This window comes from Podarcis cretensis (assembly GCF_951804945.1).
Source record: "Podarcis cretensis genome assembly, chromosome: 18".
NCBI classification, from domain to species: Eukaryota; Metazoa; Chordata; class Lepidosauria; order Squamata; family Lacertidae; genus Podarcis; species Podarcis cretensis.
This window is the reverse complement of record NC_137188.1, coordinates 9012471-9033343: the sequence shown is the minus strand read 5'-3', so window position 1 is coordinate 9033343 and position 20873 is coordinate 9012471. Positions and strand designations below refer to the sequence as shown.

Below are 20873 nucleotides of genomic sequence, written 5' to 3'. Positions count from 1 at the left end.
TAGCCCCCCAACTTCTGCTTAAAAACCTGCAAGAATGGGCATGGTTGGCCAATTGGTGCCAAAGAAGGACAGAACTTTTTTTTATGTATGCGACAACAGCAGCAAGAATACTTATCGCAAAATATTGGAAGACACAAGATCTACCCACTCTGGAAGAATGGCAAATGAAGATGATGGACTACATGGAACTGGCGGAAATGACTGGCAGAATCCGAGACCAGGGAGAAGAGTCGGTGGAAGAAGATTGGAAGAAATTTAAAGACTACAGAAACATTGTAAAATTAAGGAATGTTAGAAGGAGGCTGGAATGAAGTTATGTGGCTTTAGCAGAAATATTATAAAGGACTAAGTAAAAATAGACTGTTAATGGATGAAAGGAGGAAAGGTAAAGTTACATTATATTAAGATAAATTATAGGATAAAAATTGGGAAGGATGGAAAGGATTTGCTGAAATAGCTAACCGAACTAGAATACAAAAAAGGGAGGTGTGAGGAGGTCGCTGAAAAAAGTAAAAGAAAGTTAATAACATTGAAAGTATTGGATGTGTTTTTTTTTGTTTGTATATGTAGTATTTTTGTTTTTGTATTGTATTGTATGGTTTTGTTATGTTTAATTCTTTTTTTTTCTCTTCTGTAACTTTCAAAACTTTAATAAATATTATTTTTTTTAAAAAAAAACCAGAAGCCTTTCTCCTTGGAATAACAGGTGTTGAATTGCCCAAAAAAGATGTAAAAGTATTTTTTGTATGCCACAACTGCTGCCCGGGTTTTACTAGCCAAAAAATGGAAAACACAAGAACTACCAATAATTGAAGAATAGCAGATGAAGATGATGGAGTTTATGGAGCTGGCTGATCTCACTGGGAGAATCCGCGACCAGAAATAAGTGGAACATCAAGAAGACTGGACGAAATTCAAAGACTATTTGAATAAATACAGTAATATTAAAGATATGTAACCACTTGAAAGAAACAATCAGGCCTAGGATTAAACTGGGGTTAAATTTATAAATAAGAAATTGTACGATAAGGAAAGTTATGTAATATGATTGGACTGTGATACGGTTTTTTGAAATATTGATATTGGAAACTGCTACATATAATTACTAAGAAATTCAGATGGAAGAGATTCGAGGAAGTCAAATACTATGTTTATGAAGATGGATGGTACTTAATTTTAATTAATTAAGTGGCAATATGCTGTATCTTTTTTCTTGTTTCTTTTTTATCTTTTTTCTGTTTTATTCTCTGTCTGTTTTTATTACTGTTAATTCTTTTTTATTATGTTTATCTAGTGAAATTAATAAATATTATTTGGGGGGGAAAGACTCCTACATTGCGGCGGGTTGGACTAAATAATAATAATAATAATAATAATAATAATAATAATAATTTATTATTTATACCCCGTCCATCTGGCTGGGCTTCCCCAGCCACTCTGGGCGGCTTCCAAAAGAATATTAAAATACTGTGATACATCAAACATTAAAAGCTTCCCTGAACAGGGCTGCCTTCAGATGTCTTCTAAAAGTCTGGTAGTTGTTGTTCTCTTTGACATCTGGTGGGAGGGCGTTCCACAGGGCGGGTGCCACCACCGAGAAGGCCCTCTGCCTGGTTCCCTGTAACTTGGCTTCTCGCAGGGAGGGAACCACCAGAAGACCTCGGAGGTGGACCTCAGTGTCCGGGCAGAACGATAGGGGTGGAGACGTTCCTTCAGGTATACTTCATCCTTCAGATGACTTTGGGAGGGTCCCTCTTTCAATTCAACCATTCTAGGATCCTACAAAAGGGGCAGTTTAAAACCCCTTAACCAGGCATTGCCAACGTCGTCCTCCTCCTCTTCCTCCCTCTGCTTGGCTTATTTGGCGACTTTCTCACCGTGAAAAGCTCGTTCATATCGCACCCAGAGGAGACCCCAGTCCAGGCCCAATCCTGTTCCTTTAGACCACTGGTTGTATGTCCCCTGATACTCTGCCAACCCTCCATTCCACTTCATTTTCTCCAGCTCCTCTGAAAGTTACATAACTTTGCATTCTTGTCACAGATGTTTTTGCAGAACGAGATCTGTCTGCTCAAAAGCGAAGCTCGGAAGCGGGTCTCCGTTAAGTGTGAAAGGGGATTTCCTGTGCAGAAAGTTTCGCCGACGAGCGGTTAGGAAGAATAATAATAATTCACTAGACTGTACGGAACCATCTGAAATTTGTGGGGGAAAACAATCCTTTTTAATTCTACAGGCCCAAGACATGGAATCTAACAAAGGGACAATATGAAGGGACTCTCTGATCCCTTACAACGGCAAAAAGATGTAGTATGAACAGGAATAATAATAATAATAATCGAGGGACGCGGGTGGCACTGTGGGTTAAACCACAGAGCCTTGCCAATCAGAAGGTCGGTGGTTCGAATCCCCGCGACGGAGTGAGCTCCCGTTGCTCGGTCCCTGCTCCTGCCCACCTAGCAGTTCGAAAGCACGTCAAAGTGCAAGTAGATAAATAGGTACTGCTCCGGCGGGAAGGTAAACGACGTTTCCGTGTGCTGCTCTGGTTCGCCAGAAGCGGCTTAGTCCTGCTGGCCACATGACCCGGAAGCTGTACGCCGGCTCCCTCGGCCAGTAAAGCGAGATGAGCGCCACAACCCCAGAGTCGGCCACAACTGGACCTAATAGTCAGGGGTCCCTTTACCTTTACCTAATAATAATAATATGGCTTTCTTTAATGACTGAAGAGATGTACAAATTCGCTAGACACGAACAAGTTGCGTGCAATTACAGACTTGCCATGCACAAAGTCAACAGTATTTGGAATTCCATTTTATAAATACCCTATTAGGTTAAGGTTTGGTGAACTACAATAATATTATTTTTGGTAATGCATACAGTTTTTCTGTTGTGCTGTTTTGTTTTCTTACACTGTCCTGTTTCTTTTCTTCTTCTTTTTTGTCCCTTATCTTACATCGCGCACTTGTATTTACGTGGTTTTTAGAAAAATAATAATTCAATAAGGAATATAAAACTATATACGGTATATGTACCTCTCTCTCAACAGATATGAAACTTGGGGATAAAGTTTTCACTGCCATCCATTACAGGCTGTGTCCTAAGATTTAACCTTATCATAACCCTCAGAGAACAATTTGTATAGTCTGAGGATCAAAGTAATGAAAACATTTCTTTTTTTAAAAAAAGGTTGCAAGGGGAAGCCAGCGAAATCTGGGTAAGAACATTTTGAGCCAGGAGTTTAGAATTTAACTTTGCGGGGGCCTCAAACACTCATTGTCCTGATCTGCTAATGGGGAACGAGAGACGCAGAGAGAAACCAATCTTTTAAAGATCACCATTTAATGATTAATATTTAATTTCGCTGCCCAACCAGCCTGGACGGAATTTTGAAACCACGCTCCCAGCACCTAAAGGAAGCAAGGCAAAAATATGAACCAGTCATCCCAACGGTCTGGGCACTGTGTTTATGTGTGATCAAAGGGATCTCCATAAACAGAATTGATGTGTGTGCGCAAGCTCTAATTTGCAGGTGGATCCTATTCTTTTGCTTGGGGGAAAGATGCAAAGAAGCTGTGAGAAGGGCAAATTACATGTTAGAGGGCATTGTTTGATTTCATTCACGCAGGTTCTTTTATTTATCCTAGAGCTGGAAGCGCCAAGCCCAAACCCCTGAAATGCAGGAATCTTTTGCCCAATGTGGGGTTTGAACCCGCGAGCCAGAGATTAAGAGTCTTGAGTTCTACTGGCTGAGCTAAGGGGGCCGATTCGCAAGATTAAAAACAGACATCACCTTGCCAACAAAGGTCCGTATAGTTCAAGCTATGGTTTTCCCACTAGTGATGTATGGAAGTGAGAGCTGGACCATCAAGAAGGCTGATCGCCAAAGAATGGATGCTTTAGAATTATGGTGGTGGAGGAGACTCTTGAGAGTCCCATGGACTGCAAGATGATCAAACCTCTCCATTCGGAAGGAAATCAGCCCTGAGTGCTCACCGGAAGGACAGATCCTGAAGCTGAGGCTCCAAGACTTTGGCCACCTCAGGAGAAGAGAAGACTCCCTGGAAAAGACCCTGATGCTGGGAAAGATGGAGGGAACAAGGAGAAGGGGACAACAGAGGACGAGATGGTGGGACAGTGTTCTCGAAGCCACCAGCATGAGTTTGACCAAGCTGCGGGAGGCAGTGGAAACAGGAGTGCCTGGTGTGCTCTGGTCCAGGGGGTCACAAAGAGTCGGACACGACTAACGACTAAACAACAACAACATGTGCCAGCTGCTGCACATAGAGGGTTGTAGTTGAAGAACTCATGGTCAGAGCAGACCAATTAGACCAGGATTCCTCAACCTCAGCCTTCCAGATGTTTTGAGACTACAATTCCCATAATCCCTGACCACTGGTCCTGCTAGCTAGGGATCATGGGAGTTGTAGGCCAAAAACATCTGGAGGGCTGAGGCTGAGGAAGCCTGAATTAGACATTATTAACAGGGGGTGTGTGGAGTGTTAGGGGAGGGCAGAACCTCTGTTAGGGGGCACACCATGCTCCTTCTGGGGTAGTTTGGGCAGCTTTGGTCCCTACCCTGCACTCAGCTCTCACCTGCGGCTCCTAGAAGCTGTCAGCATGCGACAGCGGCCATGCCAGGGACAGCTTTGACTGGCTGGCTAAACCAGGCACGGGGAGCCTCAAACCCATATAACACCGGTCCTGAAAGACCTACATTGGCTCCCAGGACGTTTCTGAGCACAATTCAAAGTCTTGGTGCTGACCTTGAAAGCCCTAAACGGCCCAGTATCCCTGAAGGAGCGTCTCCACCCCCATCGTTCTGCCCGGACACTGAGGTCCAGCTCCGAGGACCTTATAGCGATTCCCTCCCTGCGAGAAGTGAGGTTACAGGGCACCAGGCAGATGGCCTTCTCGGTGGTGGTGCCCGCCCTGTGGAATGCCCTTCCATCAGATGTCAAGGAGATAAAGAACTACCTGACTTTTAGAAGACCTCTGAAGGCAGCCCTGTTTAGGGACGTTTTTAATGTTTGATGCCTTACTGTATTTTAATATTTTGTTGGAAGCTGCCCAGAGTGGCTGGGGAAGCCCAGCCAGATGGGCGGGGTATAAATAATAAATTATTATAATATTATTATTATTATTATATTCCAAGCTCTGAATCCTGTTTTGAGGTCTGGCATTACTTGGCTGCTTCTGGGCTGCTATTTGTATCAACTACTCCTGGCTCTCTGAACTTGACCATCTTTGTCTCTCTGCATTGTGGTTTCTGCTTAATGCATTGTTCTGAGTAGGACCTGATCCCGTCGAACGCAGTGTAGACCAGAGTTAATGCGTTATCCTTCCACTTGCCAGGAGAGTCTCCGTGATCGAAACAAACATGAGTTGCTTCTGAGCAATGCAACCACGTTCCTTCCGGGCTAAATCCTACTTAGAGAAGACCTGCTGAAAACAATGGCCCTAGACAGCATCTTAAAAAGTAGAGACATCACCTTGCCAACAAAGGTCCGTATAGTTCAAGCTCTGGTTTTCCCAGTAGTGATGTATGGAAGTGAGAGCTGGACCATAAAGCAGGCTGATCGCCAAAGAATGGATGCTTCTGAATTCTGGTGCTGGAGGAGACTCTTGAGAGTCCCATGGACTGCAAGAAGATCAGACCTCTCCATTTGGAAGGAAATCAGCCCTGAGTGCTCACTGGAAGGACAGATCCTGAAGCTGAGGCTCCAAGACTTTGGTCACCTCATAAGAAGAGAAGACTCCCTGGAAAAGACCCTGATGCTGGGAAAGATGGAGGGCACAAGAAGAAGGAGATGACAGAGGGCGAGATGGTGGGACGGTGTTCTTGAAGCTACCAGCATGAGTTTGACCAAACTGTGGGAGGCAGTGGAAGACAGGAGTGCCTGGCGTGCTCTGGTCCAGGGGGTCACGAAGAGGTGGACACAACTAAACGACTAAACAACAACAACAAGTTGCCGTCGGTATCTTCCTGCTGCCAAGGGCAAAGTCAAACTGCTGTGTTAGCAGCACCAGAGTTGACCTCCCGCCGGGGCAGAAGTTGTTTTTGTTGTTGCAATCCATCTGCACACCTGTCTTACCCATAGAGGCTAGTGGCGTGGGGTTCCAGGGCGCCAAGTTCTGGAGGGCGCCAAGCAAGAGTCCGGGGAACACCAAACGAGCGCGCTGGGTGAGCGAGGGTGCATGCGCCGTTCCCTCTGAGCATCGGCTTGGTTTTTTCCCTTTTAGCCTGCAGGCACCGAATTCTGCGGGGCACCAGAAGGCTAAAAGGGGAAAAACCGAGCCAACGCTTGGTGGTAGTTGCACACGCGCTCTCGCTCGCCTGCCGTGGCCATCGTGGTACGAAGAGGCCAGCTGAGCCAGGAGGTGCCACGTCCAGCCTCCATCTCTTCCCTGCTGGAGGAGCCGCCCTCCAGCCGCTGCCCGCCTCCTCCAGCCCTAAAAAAAAGGTTGACAACTCTGGGAAAGAGTTGCCAGAGGGATCTTTCCACCACGGCACCGGATATGCTTAAAATGGCCCTGTCATAGCTGTCAACTTACAGATTTGAAAATAAGGGACCAGCAGCCTTGAAAATAAGGAATCAGTAGCCAAAATAAGGGATTTTCCAAGCACAGGTATGTTTGACTTCTGAGCCCCTCCCAGCCAAAGGCAGAAAGCCCAGCCAGCAGCCAAACGAAGCCTCAAGCGGTGGTTCCCACAGTGCAGCAACCCGGCAAAGGGGATGCAGCAAGGGAAACCACCGTCACCTCTCCGCTGGGAAGCGCTGAGCAAAGGCGAGTCCCCAGGCAATGCGGCCAATTTGATTGGCACAAGACATGCAAGCTCCACCCCCCAGTCGTTCTCAGACTCTTTATTGGGTGAGCAACACAGCCAAGCAACACAGTTGGAGCCTCCCTCCTCCCTGGCCGGCAGGGAGGGAGGGAGGGAGGGAGGGAGGGAGAGGAGCTGCGTCCTTTGAAACCCGGGAAATTTAAGGGACATCATCAACAAGGGACAGCAGCAGGACATGGCGCTGGGATAAGGGACTTTCCAGCCAAATAAGGAACAGTTGACAGCTATGGGCCCTGACCATCTGTCTCGAGAGATGGTGGAACGTGCCTTGTCTCCAGGGTGCAAGCCGGGGCAGTGTGTCTGGAGGTCCTGGGTGCCCAGATCACAAGACCCACCCCCTCTCGGCCTATCCTATCCTCGCATCCTTGTGGGAGGAGGAGGAGAAGGGATGGAGCTGGAGAAAGAGAGAGAGAGAGAGAGAGAGAGAGAGAGAGAGAGAGAGAGAGATGATTGGCGTTCTTTTCCTGGTTTCCCTCGACAGGAAAGGACAGTACAAACCCGGGGATGCACACATCCTGCTGAGCCGAACTCTGGAATGGAAATGGAGACGGGTGCATGAATGCTGATGCAGGGCTTGAGCTGGACGGCCGAAAGTGATAGGAAAGACAACCCTTTGCCAAAGACAACACTGGAACTAAATCCCTTTGCTGGGCAACGAGCAAGAGAGAAGGGTTACTAGTGTGAAAGACGTCATTTGTTGTTGGGCCATGGAAGGCCAGGAAGAGACATCATGGACAACCAATCTCAGCTGAGACCTTACTTGCCCACAGACTGTCTGGCCAGAGTGGTCCATGCCCTGGTTATCTCCCACTTGGACTACTGCCATGCGCTCTACGTGGGGCTACCTTTGAAGGTGACCCGGAAACTACAACTAATCCAGAATGCGTCAGCTAGACTGGCGACTGGGAGCGGCCGCCGAGACCATATGGGACTCAGTCATTTTGGACTCGCAGCTGTCCATGGAGGCGCAGGCCAGTTCTGTGTCCAGGGCAGCTGTCTCCCAGCTCCGTCTGGTATGCAGGATGAGACCCTACCTGCCCGCGGACTGTCTCACCAGAGTGGTCCATGCCCTGGTTATCTCCTGCTTGGACTACTGCCATGCGCTCTATGTGGGGCTACCTTTGAAGGTGACCCGGAAACTACAACTAATCCAGAATGCGTCAGCTAGACTGGCGACTGGGAGCGGCCGCCGAGACCATATAACACCGGTCTTGAAAGACCTACACTGGCTCCCAGTAGGTTTCTGAGCACAATTCAAAGCATTGGTGCTGACCTTGAAAGCCCTAAACGGCCTTGGCCCAGTAGACCTGAAGGAGCGTCTCCACACCCAAACCCTCCAAGTGAGCTTTTTTTCCTGGGACAGTTCCGGATTTACAAAAGCTGTCCCAGTTTCTGATTTGCTCCCGGAATGTCCTGATTTTCCTTAGGACGTCTCTATTTTCATCGGAGGAATGTTGGAGGGGATGAAGATATGCGAGCCCTGAGCCAAGGAGATAAGGAACTCCACAGTCTTTAGAAGACATCTGAAAGCCGCGCTGTGCAAGGAAGCTTTTAAAGGTTTATTATGTTTTAATTTATGCTGGATGCTTCCCAGAGTGGCAGGGGCAACTCACTCAGATGGGTATTATGATTATGACTGTGATTATTAAATAGTAAAAGGTAAAGGGACCCCTGACCATTAGGTCCAGTTGTGGGCGACTCTGGGGTTGCGGTGCTCATCTCGCTTTACTGGCCGAGGGAGCCGGCGTACAGCTTCCGAGTCATGTGGCCAGCAGGACTAAGCCGCTTCTGGCGAACCAGAGCAGCGCACAGAAACGCCGTTTACCTTCCCGCCGGAGTGGTACCTATTTATCTACTTGCACTCTGACGTGCTTTCGAACTGCTAGGTTGGCAGGAGCAGGGATCGAGCAATGGGAGCTCACCCCGTTGCGGGGATTCGAACCGCCGACCTTCTGATCGGCAAGTCCTAGGCTCTGTGGTTTAACCCACAGCGCCACCCGTGTCCCTATTATTAAATAGGATGTCCCTATTTTCAACGGAGAAATGATGGAGGGCATGCATTTCTCGAGGTTTATGTCAAGGCACACTGTTTATCTTTCCTCCTTTCCCTCTCCCCTTGCCCCTCCTAAGTCTTCGGAATCCAAAGTGTTTCCTTATCAGCAAGTGGAAACGAGAACCAGCCTCTCATCTTGCCCAGTGGGAAATAATACTGAAATAAACAACAAAATCTTCTCCTTTCCTAGTGGCGTCTCTGTACGCAACTCCCCTGGCTCGATTGCGGCCGGCTCACAGCGCCGGGAATCCTGTGTACATTTTCGCCGCTGTCTAAATATTGGATCAGCAGCTGTTCCTTTGTCTGGTACTCTGGTCATGCTGTTCCTTTGTTTTTAAGGAATAATAGGACTTGCAGGGCCTCGAGGCTTAAGTGGCCTCTGTGTGTGGCTTTAGGAGTCCTTACTTCCATCTACGGCCCTAATAATAATTATAATAATAATAATGTTATACTCCGCCCATCTGGCTGGGTCTCCCCAGCTACTCTGGGCAGCTTCCAACAAGATATTAAAACACAACAAAACATTAAACGTTAAAAACTTCCCTAAACAGGGCTGCCTCCAGATGTCTTCTAAAAGTCAGGTAGTTGTTTATTTCCTTGACATCAACACAGGGTGGGCACCACCACCGAAAAGGCCCTCTGCCTCCTACTTGTAACCTCACTTCTCTCAGGGAGGGAACCACCAGAAGGCCCTCGGAACTGGACCTCAGTGTCCGGGTTGGACAATGGAGATGGAGAAGCTCCTTCAGAGATACTTTGCAGAGACAGTTTAGGGCTTTCAAGGTCAGCACCAAGACTTTGAATTGTGCTTGGAAACGTCCTGGGAGCCAATGTAGGTCTTTCAGGTCTTGGCGGCCGCTCCCAGTGACCAGTCTAGGTTGTTGTAGTTGTAGTTTCTGGGTCACCTTCCAAGGTAGCCCCACGTACAGCACATTGCAGTAGTCCAAGCAGGAGATAACCACAGCATGCACCACTCTGGCAAGACAGTCTGGGGGCAGGGAGGGTCTCATCCTGCGTACCAGATGGAGCTGGTAGACAGCTGCCCTGGACACAGAATTGACCTGCGCCTCCATGGACAGCTGTGAGTCCAGAATGACTCCCAGGCTGCGCACCTGGTCCTTCAGGGGCACAGTTACCCCATTCAGGACCAGGGAATCCCCCACACCTGCCCACCCCCTGTCCCCCCAGAACAGTGCTTCTGTCTTGTCAGGATTCAACCTCAATCTGTTGGTAGCCGCCCAGAGTGGCTGGGGACGTTTTTAAAGAAAAAAAATAATGTTTTATTAAGTTTTGTTGGAAGTTGCCCAGTCAGATGAGGGGAGTATAATTATTATTGTTGTTGTTGTTGTTGTTGTTATTGAATAAAGGTAAAGGTAAAGGAAGGGAAGTGGGTGGTGCTGTGGGTTAAACCACAGAGCCTAGGACTTGCCGATCAGAAGGTTGGCGGTTCGAATCCCGGCGACGGGGTGAGCTCTCGTTGCTCGGTCCCAGCTCCTGCCAACCTAGCAGTTCAAAAGCACGCCAGCGCAAGTAGATAAATAGGTACCACTCTGGCGGGAAGGCAAACGGCGTTTCCGTGCGCTGCTGCAGTTCACCAGAAGCGGCTTAGTCCTGCTGGCCACATGACCCAGAAGCTGTACGCCGGCTCCCTCGGCCTACAGAGCGAGATGAGCGCCGCAACCCCAGAGTCATCCGCGACTGGACCTAACTGTCAGGGGTCCCTTTACCTTTAAGTTTTTAAATAAGTTGGAAGCTGCTCAGGGTGCCTGGGGCAACACAGTCAGATGAGGGGGTGTATAAATATATTATTATTATTATTATTATTATTATTATTATTATCATCAAATAAAGTTACAGGTAAAAGACCCTTGACAGTTAAGTCCAGTCGCAAACGACTCTGGGGTTGCAGTGCTCATCCCGCTTTATTAGCCAAGGGAGCCGGCATACAGTTTCCGGGTCATGTGGCCAGCAGGACTAAGCCGCTTCTGGCGAACCAGAGCAGTGCATGGAAACGCCTTTTACCTTCCCGCCGGAGCGGGACCTATTTATCTACTTGCACTGGTGTGCTTTCGAACTGCTAAGTGGGCAGGAGCAGGGACCGAGCAACGGGAGCTCACCCCGTCATTGTGGGGATTCGAACCGCCGACCTTCTGATCGGCAAGCCCTAGGCTCTGTGGTTTAACCCACAGCGCCACCCACATCTGTTATGGAATAGGACATCCCTATTTTAATCCGAGAAGGGCTTTAGGGTATGAAATGTGCAATCAGAGTGAGTCATCTAGGGAGAATGCACTGACTGCGATTCTGGAATATAGGGAAGTTTCTTCTTCTGAATCAGAGCATTTACTGTTCATAAGAACCCAAGACCCTCCTGGGTCAGCACAAAAATCTACGAGGTCCAGAATCTTCTCCTGGCAGTGGGCTGCCAGACTCCCCAGTGAGAAGCCTGCAGAGGAGCTGAGTACGCACTCCGTCAATGGCTGCTAGCCATGAAGGCCGGGCTGGATGAACCATTAAGGAAAATAAACACAAGGCAAAGGGGGACACAACAGAAATTGAAAGCCCTTAACGGCCTCAGCCCAGTATACCTGAAGGAGCGTCCCCACCCCCATCGTCCATCCCAGACACAGAGGTCCACCTCCGAGGGCCTTCTGGCAGTTCCCTCCCTGCGAGAAGTGAGGCTACAGGGAACCAGGCAGAGGGCCTTCTCGGTGGTGGCTCCCTCCCTGCAGAATGCCCTCCCATCAGATGCCAAGGAAATAAACCACTATCTGTCTTTTAGAAGACATCTGAAGGCAGCCCTGTTGAGGGAAGTTTTTAATGTTTGACGTTTTATCGTGTTTTTAATATTCTGTTGGGAGCCACCCGCAGTGGCGGGGAAACCTAGCCTGATGTGCTGGGAAAATAAATGTTATTATTATCTATAAATCCGGGACTGTCCCTGGAAAATATGGACATTTGGAAGGTCTGAAATCTTTGGCACTTTGCAGCACTTCAACAGCCCCTCTCTCTTTAGGGCTGTCCACGTTACTGATTTTTCTGGCTCCAATATCATAGAACTGTAGAGTTGGAAGAAACCCCAAGAGTCATCTAGTCTAACCCACTTCTATGCAGGAATCTCCTGCCCAGAGTGGGACTCGAATCCAAGACCCAACCACAAAATTAAAAGACGCCTGCTTCTTGGGAGAAAAGCAATAGCAGTGGAAGAAATGGAGGCAGTGAGAGATTTTACTTTCTTGGGCTCCATGATCACTGCAGATGGTGACAGCAGCCACGAAATTAAAAGACGCCTGCTTCTTGGGAGAAAAGCAAGGACAAACCTAGACAGCATCTTAAAAAGCAGAGACATCACCTTGCCAACAAAGGTTCGTATAGTTACAGCTCTGGTTTTCCCAGTAGTGATGTATGGAAGTGAGAGCTGGACCATAAAGAAGGCTGATCGCCGAAGAATTGATGCTTTTGAATTCTGGTGCTGGAGGAGACTCTTGAGAGTCCCATGGACTGCAAGAAGATCAAACCTCTCCATTCTGAAGGAAATCCGCCCTGAGTGCTCACTGGAAGGACAGATCCTGAAGCTGAGGCTCCAAGACTTTGGCCACCTCATGAGAAGAGAAGACTCTCTGGAAAAGACCCTGATGTTGGGAAAGATGGAGGGCACAAGGAGAAGGGGACGACAGAGGACGAGATGGTGGGACAGTGTTCTCGAAGCTACCAGCATGAGTTTGACCAAACTGCGGGAGGCAGTGGAAGACTGGAGTGCCTGCCGTACTCTGGTCCGGGGGTCACGAGGAGTCGGACACAACTAAACAACTAAACAACCCCTTGCCAAGGCTGCATTCTGATGAGCCTTCATTGATACCCATCCTTGAGGACGATATTGGGTCACACCAGGACGTTTTGACTCAGAGAAGGCAACCCAACCTGCTTGAGGTTCGGCTACCCTGATCGGCCTATGAGATACAAATGTGTGATGCACAATGAGTTAGGTAACAGCCCATTAAATTGCCAAAGTTATGTGCCTGTGTGACATACATTTAACTCCATTTATCACAGACAGTTGGGACACGGGTGGCGCTGTGGGTTAAACCACAGAGCCAAGGACTTGACAATCAGAAGGTCGGCAGTTTGAATCCCCGCAATGACCTGTTGCTCGGTCCCTGCTCCTTCCCACCTAGCAGTTCGAAAGTACGTCAAAGTGCAAGTAGATAAACAGGTACCACTCCAGCGGGAAGGTAAACGGCATTTCTGTGCGCTGCTCTGGTTTGCCAGAAGCGGCTTAGTCATGCTGGCCACATGACCCGGAAGCTGTACGCCGGCTCCCTCGGCCAGTAAAGCGAGATGAGCGCCGCAACCCCAGAGTCGGCCACGACTGGACCTAACGGTCAGGGATCCCTTTACCTTTACCTATCACAGACAATAATCTTTGCTTTTCATAAGCACCCTGTAATTTCATTTCAAATAAATAATAATAATAATATCAACAATCCACACTTAAATCCCTGGACCATATACAGTGGTAACTCGGGTTACATACGCTACAGGTTACATACGCTTCAGGTTACACACTCCGCTAACCTAGAAATCGTGCTTCAGGTTAAGAACTTTGCTTCAGGATAGAATAGAAATCGTGCCCCGGCAGCGCGGCAGCAGCAGGAAGCCCCATTAGCTAAAGTGGTGCTTCAAGTTAAGAACAGTTTCAGATTAAGAACGGACCTCCGGAACCAATTAAGTACTTAACCCGAGGTACCACTGTAGTCCAGACCATATCGCGATTTGGCGCAGGTAGAGGCATCGATTTCAGCCCAGCGAGTCGAAGACTGACTTCCACCTACAAAGTCGACGGTGAGGAAACCAGCAGTGACTACGAGGAAGAGACACTCCCAGGTCTGAACCGCAGTGGCATCTCTAGAAAGAAGAGGGAATTTCCCTGAGACAGTTCCTGCCAGTCCGTGTGGGCAGTATTGGGTTCAATGAGCCAACAGTCCGGCTCGAGAAGTCGCAGCTTCCTGCAACCCCATTTTAAAGTGCTCCAGAACCGTGAGGAATCTTGCTTTGGGACTGCAGCTCCGCAGCGCAATGCACCCCCAGCGTGCGCAAAGCCCCGAGTTCGAATCCTGACGAGATCCCCAGTTAAAAGGGTCTGGTTAAAAGTTAAAAGGGCTCGTATTTTGCTGCTCGTATTTTGTTAGCTAAAAAGTGGAAGACCCAAGAATCACCAACAACAGAAGAATGGCAGGTGAAGAGGATGGATTTTTCGGAGCTAGCCGACCTCACCGGAAGAGGAGGAGGAGTAACAGTAAGAGTGGAATAAATTTAATGATTACTTAGTTAAATTTGTTAAGTTAAGCTAACTGAAAACAGCTTGCAGATACCTAATGGGCTTAGGATTTTATTTACGTTAAGTGATGAATTAATATGTTTAATTCCATAAGGTCAAGATCTAAGGATGTTAATGTTTAAGATAAATTTCATAAAAATTGGGATTTGGAGAACCGTTAAAAGGATATGCAATGAAATTCAACCAAGGGGAAGCGAGGAAGTCACTTAACAAAGTTAATAAGTGTAATTTTCAATAATATGTTTGTTTGTCTTGTGTGCTTGTTTGTTTATAATATTGTGAAAACTAATAAAATTTTGGGGAAAATGAAAAGAAAAAAAAGTTAAAAGGGCTCTTCTTCCTTGGAGGTTTTTAAGCTGGTTGGTCACCTGTCAGGGATGCTTGAGCGGAGATTCCCGCATTGCAGGGGTTGGAGTAGATGACCGCTGGGGACCCCTCTCTACACTTTTTGATTCTAGCTCCTCTCTGGGCTACAAGTACCCACCTCCTTCCACCGTTCCTCATAAGGCATAAGCAGATGATGAGGGGAGCTCTCTTTGCTGAAACCCTTATGAGCTTCTGCCAGTCAGACACTGGTCTGTATTTGAGGAGGGCAACCAAAATGCTCAAAGGCCTGGAAACGATGCCTTATGAGGAACGGCTAAGGGAGCTGGGCATGTTTAGCCTGGAGAAGAGGAGGTTAAGGGGGGATATGATAGCCATGTTCAAATATATAAAAGGATGTCACCTAGAGGAGGGAGAAAGGTTGTTTTCTGCTGCTCCAGAGAAGCGGACACGGAGCAATGGCTCCAAACTACAAGAAAGAAGATTCCACCTAAACATTAGGAAGAACTTCCTGACAGTAAGAGCTGTTTGACAGTGGAATTTGCTGCCAAGGAGTGTGGTGGAGTCTCCTTCTTTGGAGGTCTTTAAGCAGAGGCTTGACAACCATATGTCAGGAGTGCTCTGATGGTGTTTCCTGCTTGGCAGGGGCTTGGACTCGATGGCCCTTGTGGTCTCTTCCAACTCTATGATTCTATGATTCTATGACGAAGCGCTGCAGGAACACCATAATAAAGGACATTTCTGCCCCTGTCCCCGCAAAAAAAGAAAAAAAGAATACTGGTAACTGAAGTTTGGTACTGGGAATTGTAGCGCTGTGGCGGTCAAACTGCAGTTCCCAGGAGATCCTTGCATGCTTTAGATGTGCCCAGCCTAAGGCACGTTAATCGAAGGTCTGCTCTGCGTATGTTTTAGTCAGATAGAGCCTAACACAGTGGATCTCAACCTGTGGGAGGTGTTGTTGGACTACAACTCCCATCATGCCTGAGCTCTGAGCTTGCTAGATGTAGTTCAACAACATCTGGGGACCCACAGGTTGAGAAAGGCTGGCCTAACGGATGGACTTTGACTTCTGTCCTAACAAAAATTAATGGCATTATTATTATTAATCATTATTATTATTATCATCATCATTAATTAGAGTTTATATACCAGCCTATACCCGGAGGTCTCAGGGCGGTTCACAGAAAAGATCACAATATATATAATCTGAATAAAAACAACAACCCAATAACACACACACACACCAGAAAAAAGCCACATTTTAAAAGGGTATAGGATGTCAAACAGATCGACCAAAGGCCTGGTTAAAAAGGAACGTTTTTGCCTGGTGCCTAAAGGTGTGTAATGAAGGCGCCAGGCGAACTTCCCAGGGGAGAGCATTCCACAAACGGGGAGCCACCGCAAAGATGGCCCCGTTCTTGTGTTGCCACCCTCTGGACCTCTCGAGGAGGGGGCACACGAAGGAGGGCCTCAGAAGATGATCTCAGGGTCTGGGTAGGTTCATATGGGGAGAGGGGGTCGGTTTTTTTTTAAAATGGGAGAAGGGAATCAGTGAATCTTTCCCATATTTCTATGTATAGGGCAGAGAGAAAGTGGCATAGACCCTATAGCAGCTAAATCTCTTGCGGAGGAATCAAGCCAAGAATTCAGACCCTATAGCAGCTAAATCTCTTGCAGAGGAATCAAGCCAAGAAGAGAGGTGAGGGTTCAAGGCTGCCTGGAAAGGTTACCCGATGACCTGCATGATTTCCCACAACGGGGTGAGCTCCCGTTGCTCTGTCCCTGCTCCTGCCAACCTAGCAGTTCGAAAGCATGTCAAAGTGCAAGTAGATAAATAGGTACCACTCCGGCGGGAAGGTAAAGGGCATTTCTGTGCACTGCTCTGGTTCGCCAGAAGCGGCTTAGTCCTGCTGGCCACATTACCCGGAAGCTGTACGCCGGCTCCCTCAGCCTGAAAGCGAGATGAGTGCCACAACTCCAGAGTCGGCCACGACTGGACCTAACGGTTAGGGGTCCCTTTACCCCTTTACCTTTTTAAACTGCTAAAGATGAAATAAAATGGAAATCAGATAGGTAGGACTTGGGGAACAATCTTTAGAAAAATAAGGATATGACAAGGATTTATTTGTCTTTTCTGTTTGTGTTTTTTATTTGTGTTATAAAAAAAAATTTGGGGGGGAAAGGTGGGCATTTTTCTCTACATCACAGCGCTGTGCAGAGCGGAACGGTTTCAATCCCTTTTCCCGTCGTAGCGCCACTCTGGGAAAGGAAAGCCAGACCGTCTCCACTCTTCAGATGATTTATATAATAATAATAATAATTTATTTGTACCCCGCCCATCTGGCTGGGTTTCCCCAGCCACTCTGGGCGGCTTCCCTAGAGACCAAAAATACACTAAAATATCACAGATTAAAAACTTCCCTGAACAGGGCTGCCTTAAGATGTCTTCTGAATGTCAGGTAGTTATTTATCACTTTGACATCTGATGGGAGGGCGTTCCACAGGGCGGGCACCACTACCGAGAAGGCCCTCTGCCTGGTTCCCTGTAGCTTTGCTTCTCGCAATGAGGGAACCGCCAGAAGGCCCTCGACGCTGGACCTCAGCATCCGGGCAGAACAATGGGGGTGGAGACGCTCCTTCAGGTATACTGGGCCGAGGCCGTTTAGGGCTTTAAAGGTCAACACCAGCACTTTGAATTGTGCTCGGAAACGTACTGGGAGCCAATGTAGGTCTTTCAAGACCGGTGTTATGTGGTCTCGGCGGCCGCCCCCAGTCACCAGTCTGGCTGCCGCATTCTGGATTAGTTGTAGTTTCCGAGTCACCTTCAAAGGTAGCCCCACGTAGAGCACATTGCAGTAGTCCAAGCGTGAGATAACCAGAGCATGCACCACTCTGGCGAGACAGTCCGCGGGCAGGTAGGGTCTCAGCCTGCGTACCAGGTGGAGTTGGTAGACAGCTGCCCTGGATACAGAATTTACCTGCGCCTCCATGGACAGCTGTGAGTTCAAAATGACTCCCAGGCTGCGCACCTGGTCCTTCAGGGGCACAGTTACCCCAATCAGGACCAGGGAGTCCTCCACACCAGCCTGCCCCCTGTCCCCCAAAAACAGTACTTCTGTCTTGTCAGGATTCAGCCTCAATCCATTAGCCACCATCCATCCTCCAACCGCCTCCAGACACTCACACAGGACCTTCACCGCCTTCACTGGTTCTGATTAGAAAGAGAGGTAGAACTGGGTATCATCTGCATATTGATGGACACCCAGTCCAAACCCCCTGATGATCTCTCCCAGCGGCTTCATATAGATGTTGAAAAGCATGGGGGAGAGGACGGAACCCTGAGGCACCCCACAAGTGAGAGCCCAGGGGTCTGAATACTCCTCTCCCACCACCACTTTCTGAACACGGCCCAGGAGGAAGGAGCGGAACCACTGTATGACAGTGCCCCCAGCTCCCAGCCCCTCTAGACGGTCCCGAAGGATGTTATGGTCAATTGTATCAAAGGCCGCTGAGAGATCCAGCAGAACTAGGAAACAGCTCTCACCTAATCCCAGGTGTGTGGCGGTGCAGATGACAAAAGGCACTCTGTGGATGCTCAGAGGCAATCCAGATGGGCAGCGGGCAAGCGGGCTCTGAGTGCAAGATCCCCACCATCAACCAGCATTCAGAACCATAGCTCACTGGGCAGAGACCGAGACTCGCAATCTCAAGGTCCTGGGTTCGAGTTCTGCGTTGGGTGAAAGATTCCTGCATTGTAGGGGGTTGGACTAGATGACCCCTGTGGCCTCTTCCAAATCTGTCTCCAGCCATGGAAGCAGAGCTGGGCCACCCTGGCTAGCAGCCATCAATAGCCCAATCCTCCTTGAAATTGCCCAATCCGCTTTCAAGGCCACCCCAGTTGATGGCTACTGTGGCAGGGAGTTCCATAGTCTCACTCGGCATGATGGAGGATTTTTTTGTTTGTCCGTCCTGAATCTTTGCAACACTGAGCTTCACTTCTAGTGTTACGAGAGAGAAAGGCCTCTCCCAAAAAAAATACATGATTTTAAAAGCGTCTGTGCTGTCACCACTTCCCTGCCAAAAATCCCCCAAGCCTTCTTGTTGGTGGCCCCTTGTTATATATCTGTGCTCAGCCTACCTCAAAGGGCTGTTGCGATCCAGGTCAGGTTCCGAGGGAGGAACTTAAAACTACCCCGAAGTCCTTGCAAGGAAAAGGTTGACGAAGACTCAACCTGCCGAAAACGCCTGTTATGTGGGTGGCGCTGTGGGTTAAACCACAGAGCCTAGGACTTGCCGATCAGAAGGTCGGCGGTTCGAATCCCTGCCACGGGGTGAGCTCCCATTGCTCCATCCCTGCTCCTGCCAACCTAGCAGTTCGAAAGAACGTCAAGTGCAAGTAGATAAATAGGTACCGCTCCAGCGGGAAGGTAAACGGCGTTTCCGTGCGCTGCTCTGGTTCGCCAGAAGCGGTTTAGCCATGCTGGCCATGTACGCCGGCTCCCTCGGCCAATAAAGCGAGATGAGCGCCGCAACCCCAGAGTTGGCCACGACTAGACCTAATGGTCAGGGGTCCCTTTACCTCTACCTTTACTACTAATGATGTCCCCCTTTTCTAAAAGTGTACGGCAACACAGTCAGAAAGCCACATAATCCAATAGGCTCCAATTGTGCAATACGATCAGTAACATAAGATAATCAATAACACGAGAAATCGAGACCCAGCGATTTCTGAAAGCCGTAACAGAACCTTTCAAAGAAACACACACACAAATCAAAACCGAAACAGCGCACCGGAGCTCAACAGTTTGGAAACCCCCGTTATAGGGTTGCCAACTTTATTTCCCGACGCCTGCTCCTGCGCCTTTTGTGGCACATGGGCTACAGAGGAAATGAGGGGGGACACACACACTTCCCCTCCTTTCTTGCAGCACGGGCAGCTCTTAAAGGCTTAGGGGGAGGGCCGAAGGGGCACCAAAAAAAGAGTTGGCAACACCCCCAACTGGGAAGAGGCAGGGAGAAGAGAGCCCAGCTTAGGAAGGCAGCAGCCTATTGAGGTGGCAGCTTGACCAGCTCTTTTTCCAGGCACCGCAAGGCCAGCTGCAAGGGAAAGTTGGCGACTGTGGTTGCTGCCAGCGAATCAGCCCTGCCAACTGGGGGGGGGGGGAGAGGCTCTCCCCGCCCCCACAAACACCACCCACGTGTCCCTTTCCCCAGAGCAGTATCTTTGGCACGGCCGGGCATGCCCTGGCCTTGCTGCAGCTTGCCCCCAAAACTGGGCACTGCCGGGCGAATCCTGGGCCCATCTATTATCCCTTCTGCCTCGGTTGTCTCTCGACTTCCACGTGGCGGAATAACGGGGAGAGCCTGCCCCACGCTTAGGGGCTCCTGCTCCTCTTCGCCCACTGGCCTCGCCCCCAGGGCTGAGCCGGGCTGCTTCAGGCCCCTGCCCTCCCAAAATATACCCTGCCAACTGGGCACTGTCGAACCGACTAGCTGCCAACTACTCACAAGGCCGAGTCTCTTGGAACAGCAAAATTCAGCCTGCCTTCTTCCTCCCTCCCTCCCTCCCTCCCAGCGCACGGCTCTGGCACTGCCAACTTCTCCACACAGAGAACAAGCCGTTATGTCCCAGGGCGGAGGGCAGTCCTGATGGCCTCTAGGTGCCCCTTCCCAGTCTCGATTGGGGCCTTTTCTCTCTCTCTCTGAGTGTGCCCTAAACTGTGCCCACCCTACAATAAGGCCCATTCGCTACCAACACCCTCCCTCTTGCCTCAAAGCTGCCAGTGCCCACCTGATGCCACTGGTGCCCTTTGTGAGTGTTTGTGGGGGCTGTCTCTTCCAGCTCTTCGCCTGCTCTGTCTGGATGCCCTCTGGGTGCCCCTTACCGGCTGGTACCCAATTTCTACCAAACCAAGCGCCCCTTCTTCGTCCTAGTTCAGCTTTGGCACTGAGCCGGCGTTGCCCACCAGCCAAGAGACACCCCCTGGCAGGGGTGCCAACTTGAATAAAATATCGGGGGGGGGGTGTATGTTTGCCCAGGTAAGCCGTGCCCCGCATAATCACAAGACATGGCGCCTGCTCACCATTTGAATGGCAATGCCCATCAACTTTGTGGAGCCCACTCCCTCAAATATTTTACCGGGGGAGTCAAGGGACCTCGGCGCCTTGAGGCTGGCTCCCGTGCCCCCAGGGGCCCCCCCTCCAGGCGCGATACCCCCTCCCCCAAAAAACCACCCTCCTTCTTTTCCTGACTCACTTCTGACAAGCTTCCCCGCCCGGGTCTGCTGCGCCCATCGCCGTGCCCCCTTTGCCCAGAT

At 49.3% G+C, this 20873-nt stretch overlaps 1 protein-coding gene across 2 annotated transcripts in view; it reads right to left on the bottom strand.

Moving 5' to 3' along the window:
• Nucleotides 1-20873, bottom strand: part of CERS4 (ceramide synthase 4) — a 96800-nt gene that overhangs the window by 54106 nt on the left and 21821 nt on the right. The window lies entirely within an intron of this gene.